This window comes from Salvelinus namaycush, chromosome 2, assembly GCF_016432855.1.
Source record: "Salvelinus namaycush isolate Seneca chromosome 2, SaNama_1.0, whole genome shotgun sequence".
In the NCBI taxonomy this organism is placed as follows: domain Eukaryota; kingdom Metazoa; phylum Chordata; class Actinopteri; order Salmoniformes; family Salmonidae; genus Salvelinus; species Salvelinus namaycush.
The window spans coordinates 19,914,932-19,940,505 of NC_052308.1; positions in this window are offsets into that span (position 1 = coordinate 19,914,932).

Here is a 25,574-nt window from a genome sequence, read left to right on the forward strand (position 1 = left end):
TGTAATGTGTTTTGTTTGGTAAATTGTTTTGTAAATATTAATTCACATTTGTGGTGCCACTCAATAAACAATTAATTATTTAAATCAATATTGTCAATATTGTTATTATTATTATTATTAAAATATGTTTTTATAATGGAGGGTGGTGTTAAAAAAATGAGCCCCAAAAAGGGTTATTCGAAGAACCTTTTTCAAGGGTTCTTTGAATAACTTATAGGGTTTCCCCCACAGTTTCAATTTGAAGAACCCCTAAAGGATACTCCGGGAACCTTTTAATTTTAGTGTAGGAGAAAATGTTAGCTGGCTTTTCATAGCCGAGCATTCAGAGGTCAAGACAGCAAGTGCATAAGAGAGAGAGAGAGAGAAAATCGAAACACACACAGTAACGTGTGTTAATGCGTTCCGAGAGCCGATCAGCCGATCTGTTCAACGATTAGTTTAATTAATAGCCCGGTTACTGTGTGAAACTCCCCCCCAACAAGCAATAACCCTACTCACGTGTGGTCAACTATTTCATCACCGTTTTGCACTGCTCTGAGACAAGCAAGACTACTAAAAAAACATATACATTTTAAAACCGTTTTTTTTATTAACCCTGCATTATAAGTGTAAAAAGGCCCTTAGATATTAATTTAGAATCTTCTAAATTGAATTAGATCTACTACTGTACAATGACATTTTATGGACCTGCCAGTATTTTAATTTAGAGATTCCAGTAAAGAAATGTATATGTAGAGGGGTAACTTTCTTCACCAATTCTCTTACCATTTTGTACTGTTGTGTGATTAGCCTACCAGTTGGTGTAACTGTAATGTTAATTCTCTTGAGAGGAATGTTGCTCTTCACTTTCACAATATTAAAAACTTTCAAATGCATTTATGAATTAAATCGCTTTAGCCAACATGTTGCGGTTAATCTGATGAAGGATTGACTAGATCTATAAGCCCAGGACGATAGTAATATGGGCAATAAGATACACTACAAGAAAGGGAACACATATACAGTATAACCGTAGAAAACGGTTGCAGATCGGTGGGCCATCAAGCAAACAGACCAACGAAGCACGGGTAAACAGTGGGAGTATCTATGACTCTCTGAGAACCCCTTCCTTCGGGCTGGGTTCTGGGCCGGGAGGGTGGCTTTGGCTCTCGCCTGAGCTCGGATTCCCGCATCTACATACAAACGTTATACGCGTGGAATATAGCAATAAGAATGTCCGTTTGATATGCAGTGCAGATCACCTACTATTATCCTTCTCAGAGTTTTAAGAATTGTGTGTGTCCAGTTATTTGTGACATTGTGGCATTCAAAGCATATTGAAAATAGAAGCAATAGGATATGAAGCAATAGCCTTCCCGCCTGTGGTCAACTATTTCAGCAATGTTTCGCGCTGCTCTGACACAAGCATGGGGACTGGTCTTGATAAATCAATGAGATTTTTATTTTCCCTGAATATCCATTTGGGTATTGGTTAGACTACAATTAGGGTGTAGATATGTTAGGATTATTTTGCTCTTAGTACTGTAGCCTAATCCCGACCAGTCACGTTGTACAGGGCCATATTTTCTTAACGGAAACCCTGAGGGTTTTGTCTTAGAAACACCATAATATTAATCAAATTAATTAAGCAAACATTTTTAAAATCCATCCCATACACTATGTTCTTACAAAAAAGTTTTAAATTCTCTAGTACAGCCATATTAAAGACTGTCAAATGCTTCTCAAAGATGCCATCTGGTGGTCAAACTAGCACTAACTAGCATTAATGGCAACAATGGCTGACACTTAAATAATGTGCCATAGAATTCTGCGGTAGCCCGCAAGGTGTGCTGCAGTATGAGGATTATAAATACAACTTTGATAGCCTCTACTAGCCTCTCAAAGCACTTCTTGATGACAGAAGTGAGTGCTACGGGGCGATAGTCATTTAGTTCAGTTACCTTTGTTTTCTTGGGTACAGGAACAATGGTGGACATCTTGAAGCAAGTGGGGACAGAAGACTGGGATAGGGAGAGATTGAATATGTCCGTAAACACTCCAGCCAGCTGATCTACGCATGCACGGGATCAGCTCCCACACACTGAGGAAGAAGGACCTTGCTGTTTCTCTGAACGTCCTGTTCGGGTTTAAAGTTTATCAGGATTTGAATACCTTCGCAAATAAATGACTAACTATGAATCAGAAGAGGGCAGTCATTTCAAGAGGTGGTGAAGTAATTCAGTCAATCTGCATTTCATACCTTCAGGTAAGAAGACAGGACATGTTCATGGATATGTCTACTGTTAGTCCAACTGCAAAACCAGAATATGAATGCACACACGGCAAGTGTTTTCACCTATTGCGATAAATGTACACTGTTAATGCATGGTGTTTGAGGGGAGATGTTTGCATTAGACATTACATGAATTACTACACTTCACATTTTTTGTATAATCACATACGCTGTCTCCATTTCTGCTACTAGCTCTGTTTCTGCTTCTAGCTGGGCAAACATTGTGTCTACAGTATATATGGATCTGTTGTGCTGAAAAATAAAAAGTGAGAAACATAGCATTTGCATGGTTATGATTAGAAAATGTTAGACTTTTCATGACCAATGTTTGACATCATGGACAGTAAGACTACATGCATCGTTTGAAAACTTCCCTCCCCTGTCAGTGATAATGTTGTCCACAAGTCCAAAATCAAGAGGTTTGTTGCTGATAATTGAAGCGATCTCTGTTCCCGATTTTCCCTACAAGGGTTCAGCAATTACCCATTTGCTGAAGAGGTCAGTCATGGTTAGAGCATATTGGTTACCAGCAACGGTTCTCTTCTCAAAAGGGCTTATGAGATAGATGCACAGGATAGACCATGCATGTCTAACTTGATAGGATGCATCACAGGGGCCCGCGTTTTCATGTTATAGTAGAGTTGACACTGCACTCCTCAACCTTATAGAATGTGAAAACATAGTACAGTTGTGGCCAAAAGTTTTGAGAATGACAAAAATATTAATTTCCACAAAGTTTGCTGCTTCAGTGTCTTTAGATATTTTGTCAGATGTTACTATGGAATACTGAAGTATAATTACAAGAATTTCATAAGTGTCAAAGGCTTTTATTGACAATTACATGAAGTTGCTGCAAAGAGTCAATGTTTGCAGTGTTGGCCCTTCTTTTTGAAGACCTCTGCAATCTGCCCTGGCATGCTGTCAATTAACTTCTGGGCCACATCCTGACTGATGGCAGCCCATTCTTGCATAATCAATGCTTGGAGTTTGTCAGAATTTGTGGGTTTTTGTTTGTCCCCCCGCCTCTTGAGGATTGATCACAATTTCTCAATGGGATTAAGGTCTGGGGAGTTTCCTGGTCATGGACCCAAAATATTGATGTTTTGTTCCCCGAGCCACTTAGTTATCACTTTTGCCTTATGGCAAGGTGCTCCATCATGATGGAAAAGGCATTGTTCGTTATCAAACTGTTCCTCCGACTTTCAAGTAGAGGTCGACCGATTAATCGGAATGACCGATTAATTAGGGCCGATTTCAAGTTTTCATAACAATCGGAAATTGGTAATTTTGGATGCCGGTTTTGGCGATTTTTAAAATATATTTTTTTAACACCTTTATTTAACTAGGCAAGTCAGTTAAGAACACATTCTTATTTTCAATGACGGCCTAGGAACGGTGGGTTAACTGCCTTGTTCAGGGGCAGAACGACAGATTTTTACCTTGTCAGCTCAGGGATTCAATCTTGCAACCTTACGGTTAACTAGTCAAACCTTACGGTTAACTAGTCAAACGCTCTAACCACCTGCCTCACGAGGAGCCCGCCTGTTACGCGAATGCAGTAAGAAGCCAAGGTAAGTTGCTAGCTAGCATTAAACTTATCTTATGAAAAACAATCAATCAATCATTCACAATCACTAGTTATAACTACACATGGTTGATGATATTACTAGTTTATCTAGCGTGTCCTGCGTTGCATTTAATCGATGCCGTGCGCATTCGCGAAAAAGGACTGTCGTTGTTCCAATGTGTACCTAACCATAAACATCAATGCCTTTCTTAAAATCAATACACAGAAGTATATATTTTTAAACCTGCATATTTAGCTAAAAGAAATCCAGGTTAGCAGGCAATATTAACCAGGTGAAATTGTGTCACTTCTCTTGCATTCATTGCACGCAGAGTCAGGGTATATGCAACAGTTTGGGCTGCCTGGCTCATTGCGAACTAATTTGCCAGAATTTTACGTAATTATGACATAACGTTGAAGGTTGTGCAATGTAACAGGAATATTTAGACTGATGGATACCACCCGTTAGATAAATTACGGAACGGTTCCGTATTTCACTGAAAGAATAAAAAAAAATGATAGTTTCCGTATTCGACCATATTAATGACCTAAGGCTCGTATTTCTGTGTGTTATTATGTTATAATTAAGTCTATGATTTGATAGAGCAGTCTGACTGAGTGATGGTGGGCACCAGCAGGCTCGTAAGCATTCATTCAAACAGCACTTCCGTGCATTTTACCAGCAGCTCTGCTGTTTATGAATTCAAGCCTATCAACTCCCGAGATTAAGCTGGTGTAACCGATGTGAAATGGCTAGCTAGTTAGCGGGGTGCGCGCTAATAGCGTTTCAAACGTCACTCGCTCTGAGACTCGGAGTAGTTGTTCCCCTTGCTCTGCATGGGTAACACTGCTTCGAGGGTGGCTGTTGTCGAAGTGTTCCTGGTTCGAGCCCAGGTAGCGGCGAGGAGAGGGATGGAAGCTATACTGTTACACTGGCAATACTAAAGTGCCTATAAGAACATCCAATAGTCAAAGGTATATGAAATACAAATCATATAGAGAGAAATAGTCCTATAATTCCTATAATAACTACAACCTAAAACTTCTTAGCTGGGAATATTGAAGACTCATGTTAAAAGGAACCACCAGCTTTCATATGTTCTCATGTTCTGAGCAAGGAACTTAAACGTTAGCTTTCTTACATGGCACATATTGCACTTTTACTTTCTTCTCCAACACTTTGTTTTTGCATTATTTAAACCAAATTGAACATGTTTCATTATTTATTTGAAACTAAATAGATTTATTGATGTATTATATTAAGTTAAAAACATGTTCATTCAGTATTGTTGTAATTGTCATTATTACAAATAAATGTAAAAAATCGGCCGATTAATCGGTATCGGATTTTTTTGGTCCTCCAATAATTGGTATCGGTATCGGCGTTGAAAACTCATAATCGGTCAACCTCTACTTTCAAGTCCCCATTCTACCAGCACAAAGAAAATACCTGAGATTTGCCTTTGATTAATGTGCTTTCAATTTCGCGCCCTACCCTTTGGCCTTTCGCTCGCCCCTTGCACTTTCACAAAGTGCATAAGCGCAGTGCTAGCCCCCATTCACCAAGCAGGAGTCAGGGTCCTGAACTGCTTAAATGATTGGCTAATACTGCATGTGCAGGGTTACAAAGCCAAACTTAGGCACACATATCCATGGTGTCACATCACCTTTCCGTGTTGCAACTAACAATGAACTTCTCTGGTCCCCACTCAGTGTGTGCACTTCCTGGGCTTGACACTGGACACTCAAATCATGCGAGCAACACTCTCTCCAGAAAGAGTGGTATCATTGACAAATTGCCTTTCAACATTGAAACTGAGAAACAGATGACAGCACTAGAGAGTCAGAGTCTCCTAGGCTTCCGAACTGCTGCATTCCATGTTGTACTGTTGGACTTTCTCCGCATGCGGCCAATATAGAGCTGGTACAACAGACACAACCTATGTCCCAGAAAGGAACAAACACAAAAAGCTGACCATTTCAATGAATTGCTGGAGAGCAATGCAATGCTGAAGCCGAGCACTTCAAACTCCCAGTGGAGTTCTCCTTGGCGCAATTCACAATAGGGTGACTTTGACCACAGATCCTACCTACAGGGATGGGGAGCAGCCTTGAACCAGTCAGGGGTTCATGGTGTATGGTCAGCACCATGAACAACAGCTCACATCAACGTACTGGAACTTCAGGTGGTTCACCTTGCACTCCGCCACTTCCTCCCAGTACTGAGAGGACAACATGTACTGATACGGACAGACAACATAACCGCGGTTGCACACATCTACCACCAGGGCGTACTGAGGTCAATGGGCACTGCACCAGGTAGAGAGGGAGATACTGCTTTGGGCAAACAGACACCTTTCATCCCTCAGAGCAATACACATGCCAGGCGTGGAGAATCAGACAGCAGACCTTCTCTCCAGAGGAGGCCCTTTTCCTTCAGACTGGAGGATACATCCCACAGTAGTGAAGATGATGTGGGCGCAATTCGGAACGGCCATTCCTGATCTGTTCACATCACAAGACTCAACCTATTATTCTATGTGGTTCTCCATAAAGGTTCCAGCAGGCCCACTCAGGGTCAACGCCCTATCACACAGGCGGCCAAGGGGGCTACTGTATGCATTTCCACCAATTCCCTTGCTCTCTCAGGTCTTGAGGAAGATCAGTCTCAAGAGCGCGTCAGTTTGCAGGGAAGTACCCATCTATATTGAAAGTGTATATGGCAGCCATCTCTAGCCATCTCTCAGCCATCTCTCATCTCATGAACAGATTGTGGGTTCATCACCAGGGGCGTACCCTCTAGTATCGCTCCTTCAGTACCCTCATGGGAGTTAGATATTGTCCTACGATCACTTATGACTCCAGCCACCCTAGTCATAGACTGTTCTCTCTGCTACCGCAAGTGTCGGTCCAAGAGGCTTCTAAACAGCTTCTACCCCCAAGCCATGAGACTCCTGAACACCTAATCAAATGGCTACCCAGACTATTTGCATTGCCCCCCCCCCCCCCCCTCATTAACACCGCTGCTACTCTCTGTTGTTATCATCTATACATAGTCACTTTAATAACTCTGCCTACATATACATATTACCTCAATTACCCCGACACCGGTGCCCCCGCACATTGACATTGACTTCGTACCATTGACATTGACTTTGTACCGGTACCCCCTGTATATAGTCCCGCTATTGTTATGTACTGCTGCTCTTTAATTATTTGTTATTCTTGTCTCTTATTTTTTTGTTGTTGGTATTTTCTTAAAACTGCATTGTTGGTTAAGGGCTTGTATTGTATTGCATTTCACTGTAAGGTCTACTACACCTGTTGTATTCGGCGCATGTGACAAATAAAATGTGATTTGATTTGATCCCATCATTTAAGCCCCTGTCTTCACTTGTGTGTTGTGAGCTCTCAGTCAAGACTGCCTTTCTATTGGTTATTGTTTCAGCCAAGCTTGTTGGAGAATTACATGCGCTTTCTACCAATCCTTCATGCTTTACTTTAGCAGAAGATGGATATAAGGCAGTGCTTCGGGCAAATCCAGCATTCTTAGGTGCTTTCATCATCACATACTAACCAGCCCTTAATCATAACGGTATTTCACCTGCCTCCTCACTCCTTACAGGAGAGTTGTGAGTTGAATACACTTTGCCCGGTTAGGGCGTTGAGTGCCTATCTTGCTGTAACAGCAACTATTCATCAATCAGAACAGCTTTTTGTGTGTTATGGGGAGCACATGGGTACTGGCACATTGGATTACCAATGCAGTGTCAAAATCATACGCTGCAGCAGGTAGACCAACTCCAGACAGCTTGGTAGCACACTTCACCAGGGGTGTGGCCACTTCATGGGTCCTGTTCAGAGGCCTTCCTGGACTCTATCTGTGCTACTGCAAGTTGGGCAACACCCATGACTTTCATGAGGTACTACAGAGTCAATGTTATGTCTGTGGTTCTGAACACGGCACGCTCTCTCAACCCAGATAAGTGAGCGTGCCATGAACGTTGTAATATTTACTTATCAACCATCAGGGAGATAGATGTTCTGTACATCATGTTTTAAGTTCTAGCTTTCAGTTTGCGGTTGAATATCACAGTTGAAATTCTGTGTTACCCTGTTGGGTATTATATTCTGTTGCATCTTGTGGTGGATACAAGGACGTCCGAGGGCCTAATCTGGACTTAGTTAATAAATGGTGAGTTATCCCACTCTGTTATACAAATTACCTCTTTGGTACAGCCTCTCCCATAGGTTGTTTGGTGACTCATTACAAAAACGAAAGAGAACATTGGGTTATGGATGTAACCTTAGTTCTCTGAGTGGAGTAACGGGTCGCCAAGTATTCATGTTGTTCCTCCACCTCCATGGGGATTCGCATGGGGGTTCGAGTGAAGTAGTAGACAGAATGTCACCCCACACCGCCTTATATAGTGACAGGTTACGTGGGTACAATATGGGTGTGGCGTGACTATAAACATATTTGATATTAAGCATCTCAATCACATCACAGGAAGGAATTCCCATAGGTCGTTTTCCAACCCATTACTCTACTCAGAGAACCAAGGTTACATTCGTAACCCAACGTTTTGTGATGAAACAAACATGTGGTTGAATTTATTTTGCCCACTGTGTGACTGTTGTCTTCTTGTTATCTTGGCCTTATATATCACGGTGGCGTATGAACTAACAGGTTATAAAGCAGCAAACAACACAGTTATCACAACACATAGGTTGTAGCCTTTTATTCCTGGCTTCCCCTTTAATTTTACCAAAGCACTGCTTCTGTTTGAACACTGCAGGGGGAATATGATAGAGAGGGATTCATCAGATTTTATCACAGGCGCTGCTCTCCAATCCTTCCTCACACGCCACTGCACGCTCTAGAGCTCCCTCGGCCCCCTCCTGACAGTGAATGTCTCTGGGACCAGCTCGAGGTTCCACTCTGTCTGTCAGCTGCACTCTCACCTCGCTTAAAACAGAAGTACACAAAATATCCACGCTCCAACTGACCTTTATTTTGGAGAACATGTGGATGGGTTTATCCAGAAAGCCGTCAAAGCTGCACTTACCGAATGACACTTTCCCTCGCTCCACCAGTACAGGAGGGGCAGTTAGTGACCTGGCAGGTCTGGCCGCTCTTGTACTCCATTGTTCCTTGATGCTGAGTACTGAAACAGAACAAGACAGAAGGTAGGACTCATTAAAAAACTATTCTCTTACATGTTTGAAGTTTGCTAGATTGTCATAATGTCTGTGAATGATACCATTCCTCCCTACCTATTTTCTCCATCACCAAGTAAGTTATTTGAGTCCAAAGGGAGTTAAATTTTGCTCACACTGCAGATGGCTATATCGGTCCACTAGTAAAGGACTATTAAAGGGTATAAAAGCCTCCACTCTTCTGGGAAGGCTTTCCACTAGATGTTGGAACATTGCTGCGGGGACTTGCTTCCATTCAGCCACAAGAGCATTAGTGATGTCGGGCACTGATGTTGGGCGATTTAGCCTGGCTCGCAGTTGACGTAGTAATTCATCCCAAAGGTGTTCGTTGGGGTTGAGTTCAGGGCTCTGTGCAGGCCAGTCAAGTTCTTCCACACCGATCTTGACAAACCATTTCTGTATGGACCTCGCTTTGTGCATGGGGCATTGTCATGCTGAAACAGGAAAGGGCCTTCCCCAAACTGCTGCCACAAAGTTGGAAGTACAGAATTGTCTAGAATGTCATTGTATGCAGTAGGGTTAAGATTTCCCTTCACTGGAACAAAGGGGCCTAGCCCGAACCATGAAAAACAGCCCCAGACCTTTATTCCTCCTACACCAAACTTTATATTTGGCACTATGCATTGGGGCACTTAGCGTTCTCCTGGCATCCGCCAAACTCAGATTTGTCCGTCAGACTGCCAGATGGTGAAGCTTGATTCATCACTCCAGAGAACACGTTTCCACTGCTCTAGAGTTCAATGGCAGTGAGCTTTACATCACTCCAGCGGACACTTGGCATTGCGCATGGTGATCTCAGGCTTGTCTGCGGCTGCTCGGCCATGGAAACCCATTTCAAGAAAGCTCCCAATGAACAGTTCTCGGTAGTGAGGGTTGCAACCGAGGACAGACAAGTTTTACGCGCTACATGCTTTGGCACTCGGCGGTCCCGTTCTGTGAGCTTGTGTGGCCTACCACTTCGCGGCTAAGCCGCTGTTGTTCCTAGATGTTTCCACTTCACAATAATAGCACTTACAGTTGACCCAGGCAGCTCTAGCAGGGCATACATTTGACAAACTGACTTGTTGGAAGTGCCACATTGAAAGTCACTGAGCCCTTCAGTAAGGCCATTTTACTTCCAATGTTTGTTTGTGAAGATTGCATGGCTGTGTGCTTTATACACCTGTCAGCAACGGGCGTGGCTGAAATAGCCAAATCCACACATTTTAAAGGAATCCACTAATTTCAAAGGGTGTCCACATACTTTTGTATATATAGTGTATATGGCAATACAAGTGTATCTCTCTCTCTTTAGTTTTCATTGTATCTCCGAATCACCTGTTCCAGTGGAACAATTAGCCTAGCCAACTACTTCCCACGTTACAATTGTGCACTTGTTGAAGCAAAATATGCCAATTATGAACTCTTTAACATAGAGTATCATTATTAATTTCTATGTTCATTACCCTCATTTTAGACCTGTGTGTGGAATTCTGTTGAATTGAGTTCAGGTGGCAGTTGCAGGGAAGGTGGTGGCATGATTCATGGCTACACTATGCCTACCTTCCTTACTTTCCACAGCAAAGACATCGAGTTTATAATGTCATTCTCACACACTGGTTTAACTTACCGGGTGTTGAGCCTGGGTTAGCTAGCAAGTCTTTAGGTCTTCAATAAGATTATGTCCCTGCACAAGACTACACTATCAAGCAAACAACTTCAGTTACATGTGCCTGTGGAACTACATGTAGAAAGTTAAATAAATGGCATAAATCATCCTGTCATTTTGTTTGTTGATTATAAGACATTTGTTTGACTCACACCAGACCCCTCTGTGGTTTGTACTTTGTGTATGTAATGCATCTTGACTTAGACAACATGCTGCTTCAGGTTGAAGGACACAGCTTATTATTAGACATTTGATTGCTATACCACTATAATTTGAATTCAACATCATTCACTACAATTTGCTTCAATATCAACAGGAATACTTCTAATTAGAGCTAACACATCATAATCATTGCATAACATTATATTGTCTTATCAAAACAAGGATAGGTCTAGGAATTTGGTTCAAAAGCTCTAACCACATGATTTTATGTGCAAGAACAATGTAAGGTTGAACCAAGGTTCTGTTTACAGAAAGAAGACAGTTAGAGAGAGAGAGAAAGAGAGAGAGAGAGAGAGAGAGAGAGAGAGAGAGAGAGAGAGAGAGAGAGAGAGAGAGAGAGAGAGAGAGAGAGAGAGAGAGAGAGAGAGAGAGAGAGTGGGGGAGAGAGAGAGAGAGTGGGGGAGAGAGAGTTATCTCCACTAGACAGTCAAGCTTGAACCCCTGCCTTGAGGACATTGCATATATTGAATGTAGAATGTTTTTCTGATTTGACCATGTTTTTTCTTCTTCAAAAATGTAAGAAATGTAAAACATTTTAAAAACTTCATCTACAGTAGTACGCAACAGAAATACATCTGGAGGAAAATCCCAACATGTAAGTAGAAAGTATGATATTGGTTGGTGGGTAATGTTTCACTACTACCTGGCTTACCTTGCACATGTGCATGTACAGCAGGCCTATCTAGGTATTTAAAAATACAACATTAGAAACATAGAGTTACATTAACAAGGCAAATGTTATAATGTTTATATATTTAATGTGTATGCTTCTTCAAAGCCAAATAGCTACTTTCAATACTGTTAATCCTGAAAGTGTTTGTAATTACATTTTAATTGGATTTTGTGCACCAACAATAATTGCTAATTGTGCATTTTCCCAAGGGAGATTTTACGTGCTAACGGCACATGAAGGTCTTCACACATTATTATGTGTGTGTGTGTGTGTGTGTGTGTGTGTGTGTGTGTGTGTGTGTGTGTGTGTGTGTGTGTGTGTGTGTGTGTGTGTGTGTGTGTAAACACATCCAGATGTCCATGCCCTCCTGAGGCTCGACGAGCGAGAGAGGTGAGAAACTGCCTTGTTAAATGAGTGCATGTAAACCACTAAAAGCGCCAATAATCCCATCTCTTTATGCTACCTATCCTCTATATTTCAATCATTTCTATTGATTTAATGATCAAAACAAGAAATTCCAAGTGTGATTACTGAAAAAGCTAACATCAGATTTTTTTATTTTCTATAAGCTCACCTGCTTGAAGGAGGAACATTTCCCCTCTGAAATGTCATAAGATTAAGAGCATTTAAGACTGTATTTGTAATTACTAATGATTTGTTGAATATCATATTTCATAATTACATTCAAAATAAAGCTGATTGTTTATGAAGGTACTACTCACTATGGCAGGGGTCCTCAACCGTTACCCTACGAGGTCCGGAGCCTGCTGGGTTTCTGTTCTACCTGATCATTAATTGCACACACCTGGTGTTCCAGGTCTAAATCAGTCCCTGATTAGAGGGGAACAATGAAAAAATGCAGTGGAACTGTAACTTGAGTTTGAGGGCACCATGGCTTCACAAGTGGGTGCATGTGTGAATGCAGGTTGGCAGGTGTTAACATATGGAGTATTTAGTTATTTTTATCTGCCAATTCTGGATGTAAAAAATGTGTGCATTTTGTAAATCTTGTGAAATGGTCCATGGCTACCATAGGGTCTGTTAAATGATTATGGTACAGTACATTCAGTGAAATCAGCTGTTTCCTGGTTTTAGGATTGTTTAGGGTGCTGTATGCAATTGAGCTGTCTGAGATAGAGGGCATATGTGTATCTCTTCTGGGCCCCTGATCAGTGGAGGGGGAGAATGAGAAAGAGATAGAGAGAGGAATAGCGGGAGAAAGAGCATCAGACTCTCCAGCTGGGGAGGTGCATGTTGGGAATGTGTCTGGCCTGTTGTGGTAAGTGGATTGTCTCTTTGGCGGGGTAGAGGGAGAGGAGCCTCTGACACGTTTCCCATTGGGGAGAGATAGGAGGGAGGGCGGGCGGCACAGGGAGCTTCATGCTGGCTAGAGTCAACCTCAGCCAAGCTCAGATGAAAGAGGAGGCATGACTGTCCCTCCCACTGCCCCAGATAGCAGCCCAATATGGGATCGTCTCAAACTGCCAGAAGGATGAGCTACAACCTAGCAGACAGACCACAATGTGATGTGCAACAGGACACGTCTTACTGAGCAGTCATGCATGGTAGAAAAAATGCCAACTCACTGCCTGGCCTCAGAGCCATGCAAAACATCCTTTATGTATTTCCGAGCACCTCCAAGATGTATGATACCTACTAATGGTCTAGTTACCTCATACAGAAACGAAAGTAGGGAGGTTGGTTTGGGAGGATGGGTGGACGTAATCCAATCCAAAGGTTTTGTGTTCAAGTCACGTAATTTTAGCTAACCCTTCTCCTAACCCTTATTCAAAACTTAACCCATTTCAATTAACCTGCTACATAAATTCTCCTAACCATTGTCGTTAGTTCCCCTAACTGCCAAAGTTAATTCTCCCTGTAATTCTCATTTATTGTTACAGTGCAACAAGCAATCTGAGAGAAATAAGTATAATACTATGAATCATCCAATTCGTATGCTATTATACGACCGGGTAAGACATATGATACTATACGTCCTATAATTCATATTATATTTTACGACCGCTATTCCATTCATAATGTAACCTAACGTAACATTATATGTCATACTAAATGGACTGTCACAGATGTATGTACAGAATAATACAAATTTCCCTGACACCACATTGCTCAGATACCCAGCTCACAGTGCACGTGCACACACGCAAATGCTCACACATCACCAGTGAATAAGCAAGTTGAAAAAAGAGTGCTGAACTGGGAGCGTGATTCGTGGTGGTAGTCAGCAGTGTATTATTGCACGTTTAAATAGTACCTCTCCCCAGTTCCCTGTCGTCCACTTGGGGCAGCGGTGCCCCCAGCAGCTCCTCTCTTTGCTGGGCTGGGTCAGGTGCTTAAAGTTGTCCTCTGAAACGGGTCGACCTGACCGGGTCATACAGCTCACCTTACAGTTCTTCCATCCTTTACCCCAGGTGGCAGAGCACTGTAAGAGGAGGGGTTGTACAGAGAACAAATACCAGAACAATGTCAAACACTTTATGACTTCAATGGGAATAGTTTAAATCCCTCTTATCATTTACTTGATTCGTTTTTCAGTCTACTTCTTCTTGAGAACAATATCACACGTGTACAGGGCTTCAGAGTGCACAACAGGTTAGGGACATTTTCATTAGCAAATACAGTACGTAACATGAGATAGTGCATAAGATCATGAGAATTGGTTTGAATCCAAATAAACATAGATTGGACATAGACATTTACAACATTTAGCACTTTGATATTTTATAACTTGAGATTTTCATTCACTGACATTCACACAAAAAACATTTGCTACAGTGCATCATTTTTTGCTTTTTGTGAAAGCAAGCGGAGCGTACGGAAATGTGCGACGGAAGCGGAGGCCCCTCAGTTAAATGGATGAAGTCCATATTAGAAGGTAGAGTCATTTAGAGCTAGTTGCTGCGCTGTGAGCCAAGCATACAGTACACAGTCAGCAGCCACGTTCACATCCAGGTTCATTGAGCAGGCCCAGGTCTAACTCTGTCTGACAGGCAGGCACCCCACACCAGCACACCCCAGCACAGTCCAGTACTCCCAGGTCTGTGAGTTCAGTGGGGCTGTTGGGTTCGGGTTGGGTAATCAAAGCATATCAGAGTGTGAGCCCCTGGGGCATTTAAGCCCTGAACAGCACCTGACAGGCAGTCCTGTCTCCCAGGCTGTGTGCTGCCCGGAAGACCAGAGCCAATCGCATGCAAGGAACAACGAGCCATCAAGCCACATTCAAACAGCCAGAAAGCTGAAACCTGGAGGAAAAAAGGTAATGTAGCTAGCACCTTTCAAAATTAAGGCAACTTTATACTGATATATCACTGATATTATATAAGACTGATTTGTTGCCAGGCTGCTTTTCTAAATAGTCAGCTAGGTAGTCTTCTTAGCTAGCAAGCTAGCTACCTAGGGGATGTCATGAGGACATTCAGCGATGTTTCCATTAGGTTCCTTAAGGGTTTCGGTGCAACGTTATCCCACTGAAGTTTGGAGAACACTCCAAGAACATTGGGTGATGGTCCCATGGGAACGTTCTCTGGGGGACTTTTGTGTAGTTCCCTCTACGTTACCAGGGTGTCACTGAGGACCATGTCAGGACCTTTTTCAGATGTTCTCAGGACTCATTTTACGAGTCCTTGGGACATTGCATGATGGTCCCAAGGGAATATTCTCTGAGGCACCTATCTATAGACGTTTTTAGGATGTACTTGGGACATTGTGTCATGGTCCCCTGAAGTTCCCCTATATGTTCTTGGGACGTTGGTCCCCTGGAGGTTGTGTCTAGTTCCCGGTTTGTCCTTGGGACGTTTTTAGAATGTTCCTTGGACGTTGTGTCATGGTCACCTGGAGGTCTTGTCTAGCTCCTGGTTAGTCATGGGGACGTCCCAGGCTGGTGCTGCAGATGGATATATCCACTAATACATAACTATTAAAGGCCCAGTGCACCAATTTTGTAAAAAAAAAAAAGGGTTTTCAGGGGTTGTTTCAGTAGCGGTACTTCCCATGGCTATGACTCCTGAATCACTGGACGAAAAGGGTCCATATCAGGGGATATCATTGCATTACACGTGTTTGATATTCTAGAGAGTACAGTGCATTTCCAATGCATATTATAAGTCTTTGGATATGTACTACATCCTGAAAAATTCTGAATCCAGATGTGCCTATAATACATATATGATATTTTGAGATTACTCCGAACATCACACTTGGACATTTCCTATAGTCGGATATGGACTCATTCAATATCCTGAGATATGTGACATTCTATTTTCTCTCTTCATGTTGACAAATACTGACTGTATACTGTACATTGCATATCTGTGTTTTCTCAGCACATTCAAGATAGTATGCAATATCGATTCCAGATATCCTTGTCCTGGCTGAGGTCCATATCAGGACCTTGATATGGTTTTCGATATGCTGAAACTAAGGATGATTTCAGATGCATTTCTGAGTTTTCAGCACATGCTCAATAATTGGACAAAATATGGAATCCATATTTTTCTTTCATGCACAAATTATTTTTGAATTCCCTCCTGATATCATGCATGGTATGGCCAGTCATTAGATATCCTGAGATAGGCCTATGTGGACATCTTATTTTCTCTATAAGATGACAAATGCTGATAGTAGACATACAGTACCAGTCAAAAATGTGGACACACCTACTCATTCAAAGGTTTTTCTTTAGTTCTACTATTTTCTACATTGTAGAATAATAGTGAAGACATTCAAACTACGAAATAACACATATGGAATCATGTAGTTACAAAAAAAGTGTTAAACAAATCCAAATATATTTCAGATTCTTCAAAGTAGCCACCCTTTGCCTTGATGACAGCTTTGCACACTCTCTTCATAGGTTTGATGTCTTCACTATTATTCTACAATGTAGAAAATAGTAAAAATAAAGAAAAACCCTTGAATGAGTAGGTGTGTCCAAACCTTTGACTGGTACGGTATGTTCTCAGCACATACAATGCATACTGTATGCTCTTGACTGAGGTCCATTTCAGGATTTTGATATGCACAATTTCTGATATTTATTTTAGTTTTTAAGGACATGCTCAATAATTTGACAAATATTAAATCCATGTAATTCTTTCAGACAGTACCTATAGTTGTTGTATTCCCTCTGCATAAAGGCATGGGCAAACTGCAAACTAAAAGCACTGTTACTGGTAGCCTAGCAACAAGAATAACTTGTTTTCTGCCACGCAGTGTCAACTGTCATTTTTGCATTTGTGCGCCACAAATGAGTGTGTATACGGTGTGTGGTTAAACTTACATCTGGAGGAACAAAGAAGTGAGAAGCTGTTAAGAAATTACCTTGAGTAGCTAATTTGAGATTTGCTATTTGGTATTTTATTAGGATCCCTGTTAGCTGTTGCAAAAGCAGCAGCTACTCTTCCTGGGGTCCACACAAAACATGACACATAATACAGAATGACATAATACAGAACATCAACAGACAAGAACAGCTCAAGGACAGAACTACATAAAAAAAAATTAAAGGCACACGTAGCCTACATATCAATGCATGCACAAAAACTATTTAGGTCAAATAGGGGAGAGGTGTTGTGCCGTGAGTTGTTGCTTTATCTGTTTTTTTTAAACCAGATTTGCTGTTTATTTGAGCAATATGAGATGGAATGGAGTTCCATGCAATAATGGCTTTATATAATACTGTACGCTTTCTTGAATTTGTTCTGGATTTGGGGACTGTGAAAAGACCCCTGGTGGCATGTCTGGTGGGATAAGTGTGTGTGTCAGAGCTGTGAGTAAGTTGACTATGCAAACAATTTGGGATTTTCACCACATTAATGTTTCTTATAAAAAGAAGAAGTGATGCAGTCAGTCTCTCCTCAGCTCTTAGCCAAGAGAGACTGGCATGCATAGTATTTATAACAGCCCTCTGATTACAATTAAGAGCAAAACGTGCCGCTCTGTTCTGGGCCAGCTGCAGCTTAACTAGCTCTTTCCTTGCAGCACTGGACCACACGACTGGACAATAATCAAGATTAGATCAAACTAGAGCCTGCAGAACTTGCTTTTTGGAGTGTGGTGACAAAAAAGCAGAGCATCTCTTTATTACGGCTAGAGCTCTCCCCATCTTTACAACCATTGAATCTATATATTTTGACCATGACAGTTTACAATCTAAGGTAACGCCAAGTAATTTAGTCTCCTCAACTTGTTCAACAGCCACACCATTCATTACCAGATTCAGTTGAGGTCTAGCACTTAAGGAATGATTTGTACCAAATACAATGTTCTTAGTTTTAGAGAAGTTCAGGACCAGTTTATTACTGGCCACCCATTCCAAAACAGACTGCAAATTTTTGTTAAGGATTTCAGTAACTTCATTAGCAGTAGTTGCTGATGCGTATATGGATGAATCATTAGCATACATGCACACATGCTTTGTTAAATGCCAATGGCAGGTCATTTTTAAAAATGTATTTTACCAGGTAAGCTGACTGAGAACACATTCTCATTTACAGCAACAGCCTGGGAAATAGCTACAGGGGATGAATGCGACAATTGTACGCTGGGGATGATTAGGTGAACATGATGGTATGAGGTACAGCTTGAGAATTTAGCCAGGACACCATGGTTAACACCCCTACTCTTACAATAAGTGCCATGGGATCTTTAGTGAACACAGAGAGTCAGGACACCTGTTTAATGTCCCATCTGAAAGACAGCACCTTAAACAGGGCAGTGTCACTGCCCTGGGGCATTGGGATATTTTTTTTAGACCTGAGGAAAGAGTGCCTCCTACTGACCCTCCAACACCACTTCCAGCAGCATCTGGTCTCCCATCTAGGGACCAACCAGGACCAACCCTGCTTAGCTTCAGAAGCAAGCCAGCAGTGGGATGCATGGTGGTATGCTGCTGGCAACATTGGTAAAAATAGAAAAGAGTAGAGGGCCTAGAGAGATGCCCTGCGGTACACCACACTTTACATGTTTGTCATTAGAGAAGCTTCTATTAAAGAAAACCCTTTGAGCTCTATTAGATAGATAGCTCTGAATCCACATTATGGCAGGGGTTGAAAAGCCATAGCACATAAGTTTTTCAACAACAGGTTATGGTCAATAATATCAAAGGCTGCACTGATATCTAACATTACAGCTCCCACAATCTTCTTATTATCAATTTCTTTCAGCTAATCATCAGTCATTTGTTTCAGTGCAGTACATGTTGAGTACCCTTCTCTATAAGCATGCTGAAAGTCTGTTGTTAATTTGTTTACAGAGAAATAGCATTGTATTTGGTCAAACACATTTTTTTCCAACAGTTTGCTTAGAGCTGGCAGCAAGCTTATAGGTCTGCTGTTAGATCCAGTAAAGGCAACATTACCACTCTTGGGTAGAGAAATTACTTTGGCTTCCCTCCAAGCCTGAGGACAAAGACTTTCCTCTAGGCTCAGATTAAAAATATGACAGATAGGAGTGGCTATAGAGTCAGCTACCATCCTCAGTAGCTTTCCATCTAAGTTGTCAATGCCAGGAGGTTTGTCATTATTGATCGACAACAATAATTTCCCCACCTCTCCCACACTAACTTTACAAAATTCAAACTTCTAATGCTTTTCTTTCATTAATTGTTTTTTTATGCATGAATACAATTGCTCACTGTTCGTTGTTGGCATTTCCTGCCTAAGTTTGCCAATGAAATAATCATAAAAATAATTGGCAACATCAAATGGTTTTGTGATGAATAAGCCATCTGATTCGATGAAAGATAGATTGAATTTGTCTTTCTGCCAATAATTTCATTTAAAGTACTCAAGTTTTTTTTCTATCATTCTTTATATCATTGAACTTGGCTTCATAATAAAGTTTCTTCTTCTTTTTGTTGAGTTTAGTCACATAATTTCTCAATTTGCAGTAAGTAAGCCGGTCACATGTGCAGCCAGACTTATTAGCCACTCTTTTTGCCCCATTTCTTTCAACAATACAGTTTTTCAATTCCTCATCAATCCATGGAGCCTTAACAGTTCTAACAGTCAGTTTCTTAACAGGTGCATGTTTATCAATAATTGGAAGAAGCAATTTCATAAATTCATCAAGTGCAGCGTCTGGATGCTCCTCATTAATCACACCAGACCAACAAATATTTTTAACATCATCCACATAAGAGTCACATAATATTTTGATTCTGACTGTTAGCACTTGGTGGCATATAGCAACACCCCAAAAGAAAAGGCTTTAGATGTGCCAAGTGAACCTGCAACCACAACACTTCAATAACACTTGACATAAGCTCTTCTCTAAGCATTACAGGGATATGGCTCTGAATATATACAGCAACACCTCCCCCATAAGCATTTCTGTCTCTTCTATAGATGTTATATCCTTTTGCTACTGACGTATCATCAAATGAATTATCTAAGTGAGTCTCAGAAATGGCTAATATATGAATGTTATCTGATGTTAGCAAGTTATTGATTTCATGAACCTTATTTCTAAGGCTACATATATTAATATGGGTTATTTTCAGCCCTTTCTTGGGTAGCTTATCAGAGATAGACATAATATTGAAAAGAGCAAACAAAGCAAGAGAAAAAATTATACATTCAGCAGTCCATTAATCAATTGGTGTGGGTGTGTGTTTGAGATGTTTTATTTATCCTAGTAAGTAAAATCAAGAATTTTTGCTAAGTTTGCCAGCAGCCAGTAGGGCTAGATAATGAAATTGATTTATTTTTTTACCACCAATCAAACGTTAAGGTGACAGTTAACGTTTTAAAACTATTTAGGCTCATTTTTATTACATGTTAATTTAAGTTAGCTAGCTAATTAGGAACTTGACTAGCTAGCTAGCTTGTTCCAGTTAGTTTTCTCATCCTGAATGAAGCAGGTAAAGTAGCTCCTTTACCACTGCCACGTTGGATCTGAACTGCAAGGGACCTGCCCTGACAACCCAATCTGCACCCATCGCATCCATCGTCCATAACAAACGGGGCAATCAGGGGTATTGAGGGTGTGCAACTTTTATTTTCTGTTGAATAAATAAAATATTTTTTTTTAGCAAAGATTGGCCTACATTGCTGATGTACATGATCCAGTGGGTGAACTGTATTCCTGCCAGGCTGATCAGATTCAACAGCAGCCTCAGAGGCTCATAAGACAGGATTCTGCCTTGTTGGCTGTTTCTTGAAAAAAACTAATATATCCATATGTATTGGGTCAAAGCAATGTGGCATGTATTTGTGTTAAAGATTATGTATTTATATTCTTGTTCATACAGTGCATTCAGAAAGTATTCAGTCCCCTTGACTTTTTCCACATTTTGTTAAGTTACAGCATTATTCTAAAATTGGTTCAATTACTTTTTTCCTCCTCAATCTACACACACTACCCCATTATGACAAAGTGAAAACAGGTTTTTAGAAATGTTTGCAAATTTATTACAAATAAAAAATAGAAATACCTTATTTACATAAGTATTCAGACCCTTTGCTATGAGACTCGAAATTGAGCTCAAGTGCATCCTGTTTCCATTGATCATCCTTGAGATGTTTCTACAACTTGACTTGAGTCAAACTGTGGTAAATTCAATTAATTGGACATTACTTGGAAAGGCACACACCTGTCTATATAAGGTTGCACAGTTGACAGTGCATGTCAGATCAAAAACCAAGCTATGAGGTTGAAGGAATTCACTGTAGAGCTCTGAGACAGGATTGTGTCGAGGCACAGATCTGGGGAAGAGTACCAAAACATTTCTGCAGCATTGAAAGTCCCCAAGAACACAGTGGACTCCATCATTCTTAAATGGAAGAAGTTTGGAACCATCAAGACTCTTCCTAGAGCTGGCCGCCCAGCCAAACTGAGCAATCGGGGGAGAAGGGCCTTGGTCAGGGAGGTGACCAAGAACCCAATGGTCACTCTGACAGAGCTCCAGAGTTCCTCTTTGGAGATGGGAGAACCTTCCAGAAGGACAACCATCTCTGTAGCACTCCCCCAATCAGGCCTTTATGGTAGAGTGGCCAGACGAAAGCCACTCCTCAGTATAAGGCACATGATAGTCTGCTTGGAGTTTGCCAAAAGGTACCTAAAGGACTCGCAGACCATGAGAAATAAGATTATCTGGTCTGATGAAACCAAGATTGAACTCTTTGGTCCGAATGCCAAGCTTCACTTCTGAAGGACACCTGGCACCATGCCTACCGTGAAGCATGGTGGTGGAAGCATCATGCTGTGGGGATGTTTTTCAGCAGCAGGGACTGGGAGACTAGTCAGGATTGAGGGAAAGATGAACGGAGCAAAGTACAGAGAAATCCTTGATGAAAACCTGCTCCAGAGCCTTCAGGACCTCAGACTGGGGCAAAGGTTCACCGTCAAGCAGGACAACAAACCTAAGCACACAGCCAAGACAACGCAGGTGCGGCTTCAGTTTCTGAATGTCCTTGAGTGGCCCAGCCAAAGCCCTGACTTGAACCCGATCAAACATCTCTGAAGAGACCTGAAAATAGCTGTGCAGCAACACTCCCCATCCAACCTGACAGAGCTTGAGAGGATCTGCAGAGAAGAATGGGAGAAACTCCCCAAATACAGATGTGCCAAGCTTGTAGCGTCCTGTCCAAGAAGACTGCAGCGCCCTAGTCGACGGGACGAGGCAGGGGGGCGAGAAGGGGGAACGACTAGTCGCCCAGAGAGAGCAGAGAAGACTCAGAGGGTAGGTATCCTCTCCTTTAGACAAGATGCTGGAAACCAATGACAAGACGACCATAAAATTCTGTCAATTTTGTGAGGTGCTGCAACCTCTCTTTCTAGAAGCATGAAAAATAGCTGTATTAGAATCCTATCCTATCTCCTAACCACTTATTGTATATTCATATGTACTGTTGTGCTGCTCTCCAGGCTTATGTTGTAGCCCCAAACCCAGACCATCCTAAGGACTTCCCTGCCTTAGCTGTGGGGAGATGAGTTCTCTTACCAAGACTACAAAGGACTCCCCCAGTTTACATTTGCCTCCTGTTGAAATGGGTTGCACCTTAACTCTTATTTAAGAATTGTTTTTTTTTTTGTTGCTATTCCTACTAGTGCTTGTGTACATTTTGGTGTTATTTTTCCTTCCGGCTTGTGTTCGGATAAGAAGCAATGTTGAATTCGACCTAAATGCACTGTTGAAGATAATGGCTTGTCTCATCCAACTTTGTTCCCTATAAAGAACATGACCGACCAACGCTAACGTCGGTCTTGCACAGCGTCAGAATATTTGCAGCCATTTTCTGATTATTTCCCAATGTTTCTACATGTTGAATGGCCACTGTTCGTCGACACCCAGCAGGTGTTCTACTGCTCACGGCTGACGTTCGTGTTGGTCTGTTTTGTCCTTTACATACTTGAGTTGTAGTTAAGGGTATTCTACATTATGTACTTCAGTGGTGACATCACAGATGTACAGCTGCAGACTCTGACCATTCAGATCACTCACCACAGCACACAATATTTTGTATTTAACCTTTATTTAACTTATTTACAATGACGGCCTACCTACAATAGGGCAGTGTTTAAACAGGCAGCCTAATATTGGTCTTTTGACCAATCAGATCAGATCTTTTGCCAATAATTGGGCAAAAAAATCAAATTGGGCTGCCTGTGTAAATGCAGCCTAAGACCATGAAACATATACTCTCCTGTGATCAGCAACCACTTTCCAGCTCCTGTTCTCAGTTGCTCTAATCTGGCACAATGAAGTGTACAAGAAAGACATAAGTAGTGAATAGTTATAGCCAGGGGTGTCCATGAACAGAATTATATTTGTTTTTGTGTAGCACATGCACGGGACGTCAACATGCTTTGAGAAATGACAGAGTCATAACCTGGTCCCAAGTAAATAACTGTCAAAGACAACGGTCAGTATTAGTGGTGGTATTTATTTTTAAAGGCTGCTCTATTCCATGTGCTCGGAGCAGATATTTAGTGCATGATAATCATGAATGAAATGAGGCCCTCAACACCAGGGGGTGGCCCGTCAGAAAGTCCAGGACCCAGTTGCACAGGGCGGGGTCGAGCCCCAGGGTCTCGAGCTTAATGACGAGTTTAGAGGGTACTATGGTGTTAAATGCTGAGCTGTAGTCAATGAACAGCATTCTGACATAGGTATTCCTCTTGTTCAGATGGGATAAGGGAGTGTGCAGTGTGATGGCAATTGTGTCGTCTGTGGACCTATTGGGGTGGTAAGCAAATTGGAGTGGGTCTAGGATATCAGGTAGGTTGTAGGTGATATGATCCTTGACTTGTCTGTCAAAGCACTTCATAATGACAGAAGTGAGTGCTACAGGGCGATAGTAATTTAGTTCAGTTACCTTAGCTTTCTTGGGAACAGGAACAATGGTGGCCATCTTGAAGCACGTGGGCACAGCAGACTGGGATAAGGATTGATTGAATATGTCCGTAAACACCAGAAATTATTCTATGCATTACATTTCTATTAGCAATATTCTGAAACATGCTCTCAAAAGAGCATACCCTCTATAATAGCCACTGTTCTTCTTCTGGAGGTCCAGTTTGAGATAGTTTTTTCACAAATTATTTAATCCACAAAACACCTCAACTCCCAAACTGGGCATGAACTGATCCATATCATACAAAGGTTAAGACTTCTGAACAGTGCCTAGTTCAGAAGGACCTTCATCAACAAGCAGATTGACATGTTAGTGTCGTGTCTTTACTATCATCAAATTGAAGACTTATAGTTTTTATCAAAGATTCTCTGTAATTAGTTATTACGTGATCAACTAAATAATAACGTAACTAATTAACTAGGAAGTTGGGGCACCAGGGAAAGTATTCAGATTACAAAGTTATAATTTCCCAATATAACCTTTCAGATATTTTCATATCTGATCAAAAGTCTTCTGATTAATGATTTATTTATTTTACCTCACGTTAGTCTCATTCCAAACGTCGTAAATTGTTGGTTATCTGCACGAACCCAGTCTTCACTATGAGTCATCCATACATCAATTGTCTTAAATCATTTATTTATTACTAACTAAGTAATTCACAGAAATGCATAAACAAACAAACAAACTTAAAATGGTTACATGAAATGATAGGAGAATATGCCCTAGTGGGCTGAACCGGCATGGCGGCTTGTTAGACAAAGGGGAAATGGGGGATCAACCAAGAAGTCACTACAGAGTTCATAATTATAACAATTGACATGCTAATCCTTTACACATGAACGCTCACTCATTCGGGAACAATTGCAATCAATATATATATATTTACGCTCAGTGTGTCGTCTTGATCGCTGGTGAAAAGTTAGTTTCTGTTGGAGAGTTTCGTCCGCTCTCTCCCTCTCTCTGTTGTTGTAACGGCAGTCTACGTCGTCCTCCTCCTCAGACGAGGAGAGGCGAGAAGGATCAGAGGACCAATGTGCAGCGTGGTAATTAGACATAATGAATTTAATCAAACAAAACAAGACACTATACAAAATGACAAAACACACTAACCGTCACAGTCCCGTGTAGCACCAACACTGACACAGGAACAATCACCCACCAACAAACAGTGAGAACAGCCTACCTTAATATGGTTCTCAATCAGAGGAAACTTCAAACACCTGCCTCTAATTGAGAACCATATCAGGCAACACATTTAACCCAACATAGAAACAGACAAACTAGACACACAACATAGAATTCCCACCCAGCTCACGTCCTGACCAACACTAAACAAGCAAAACACATACGAACTCTGGTCAGGACGTTACAGTACCCCCCCCCCCTGAGGTGCGGACTCCGAACGCACCCCTAAAACTCAAGGGGAGGGTCTGGGTGGGCATCTGTCCGCGGTGGCGGCTCCGGCGGTGGACGAGGACACCACTCCACCACTGTCTTTGTCCCCCTCCTTAGCGTCCTTTGAGTGGCGACCCTCGCCCACGACCTTGGCCTAGGAATCCTCCCCAAGGCCCCCACATGATTAAGGAGACAGC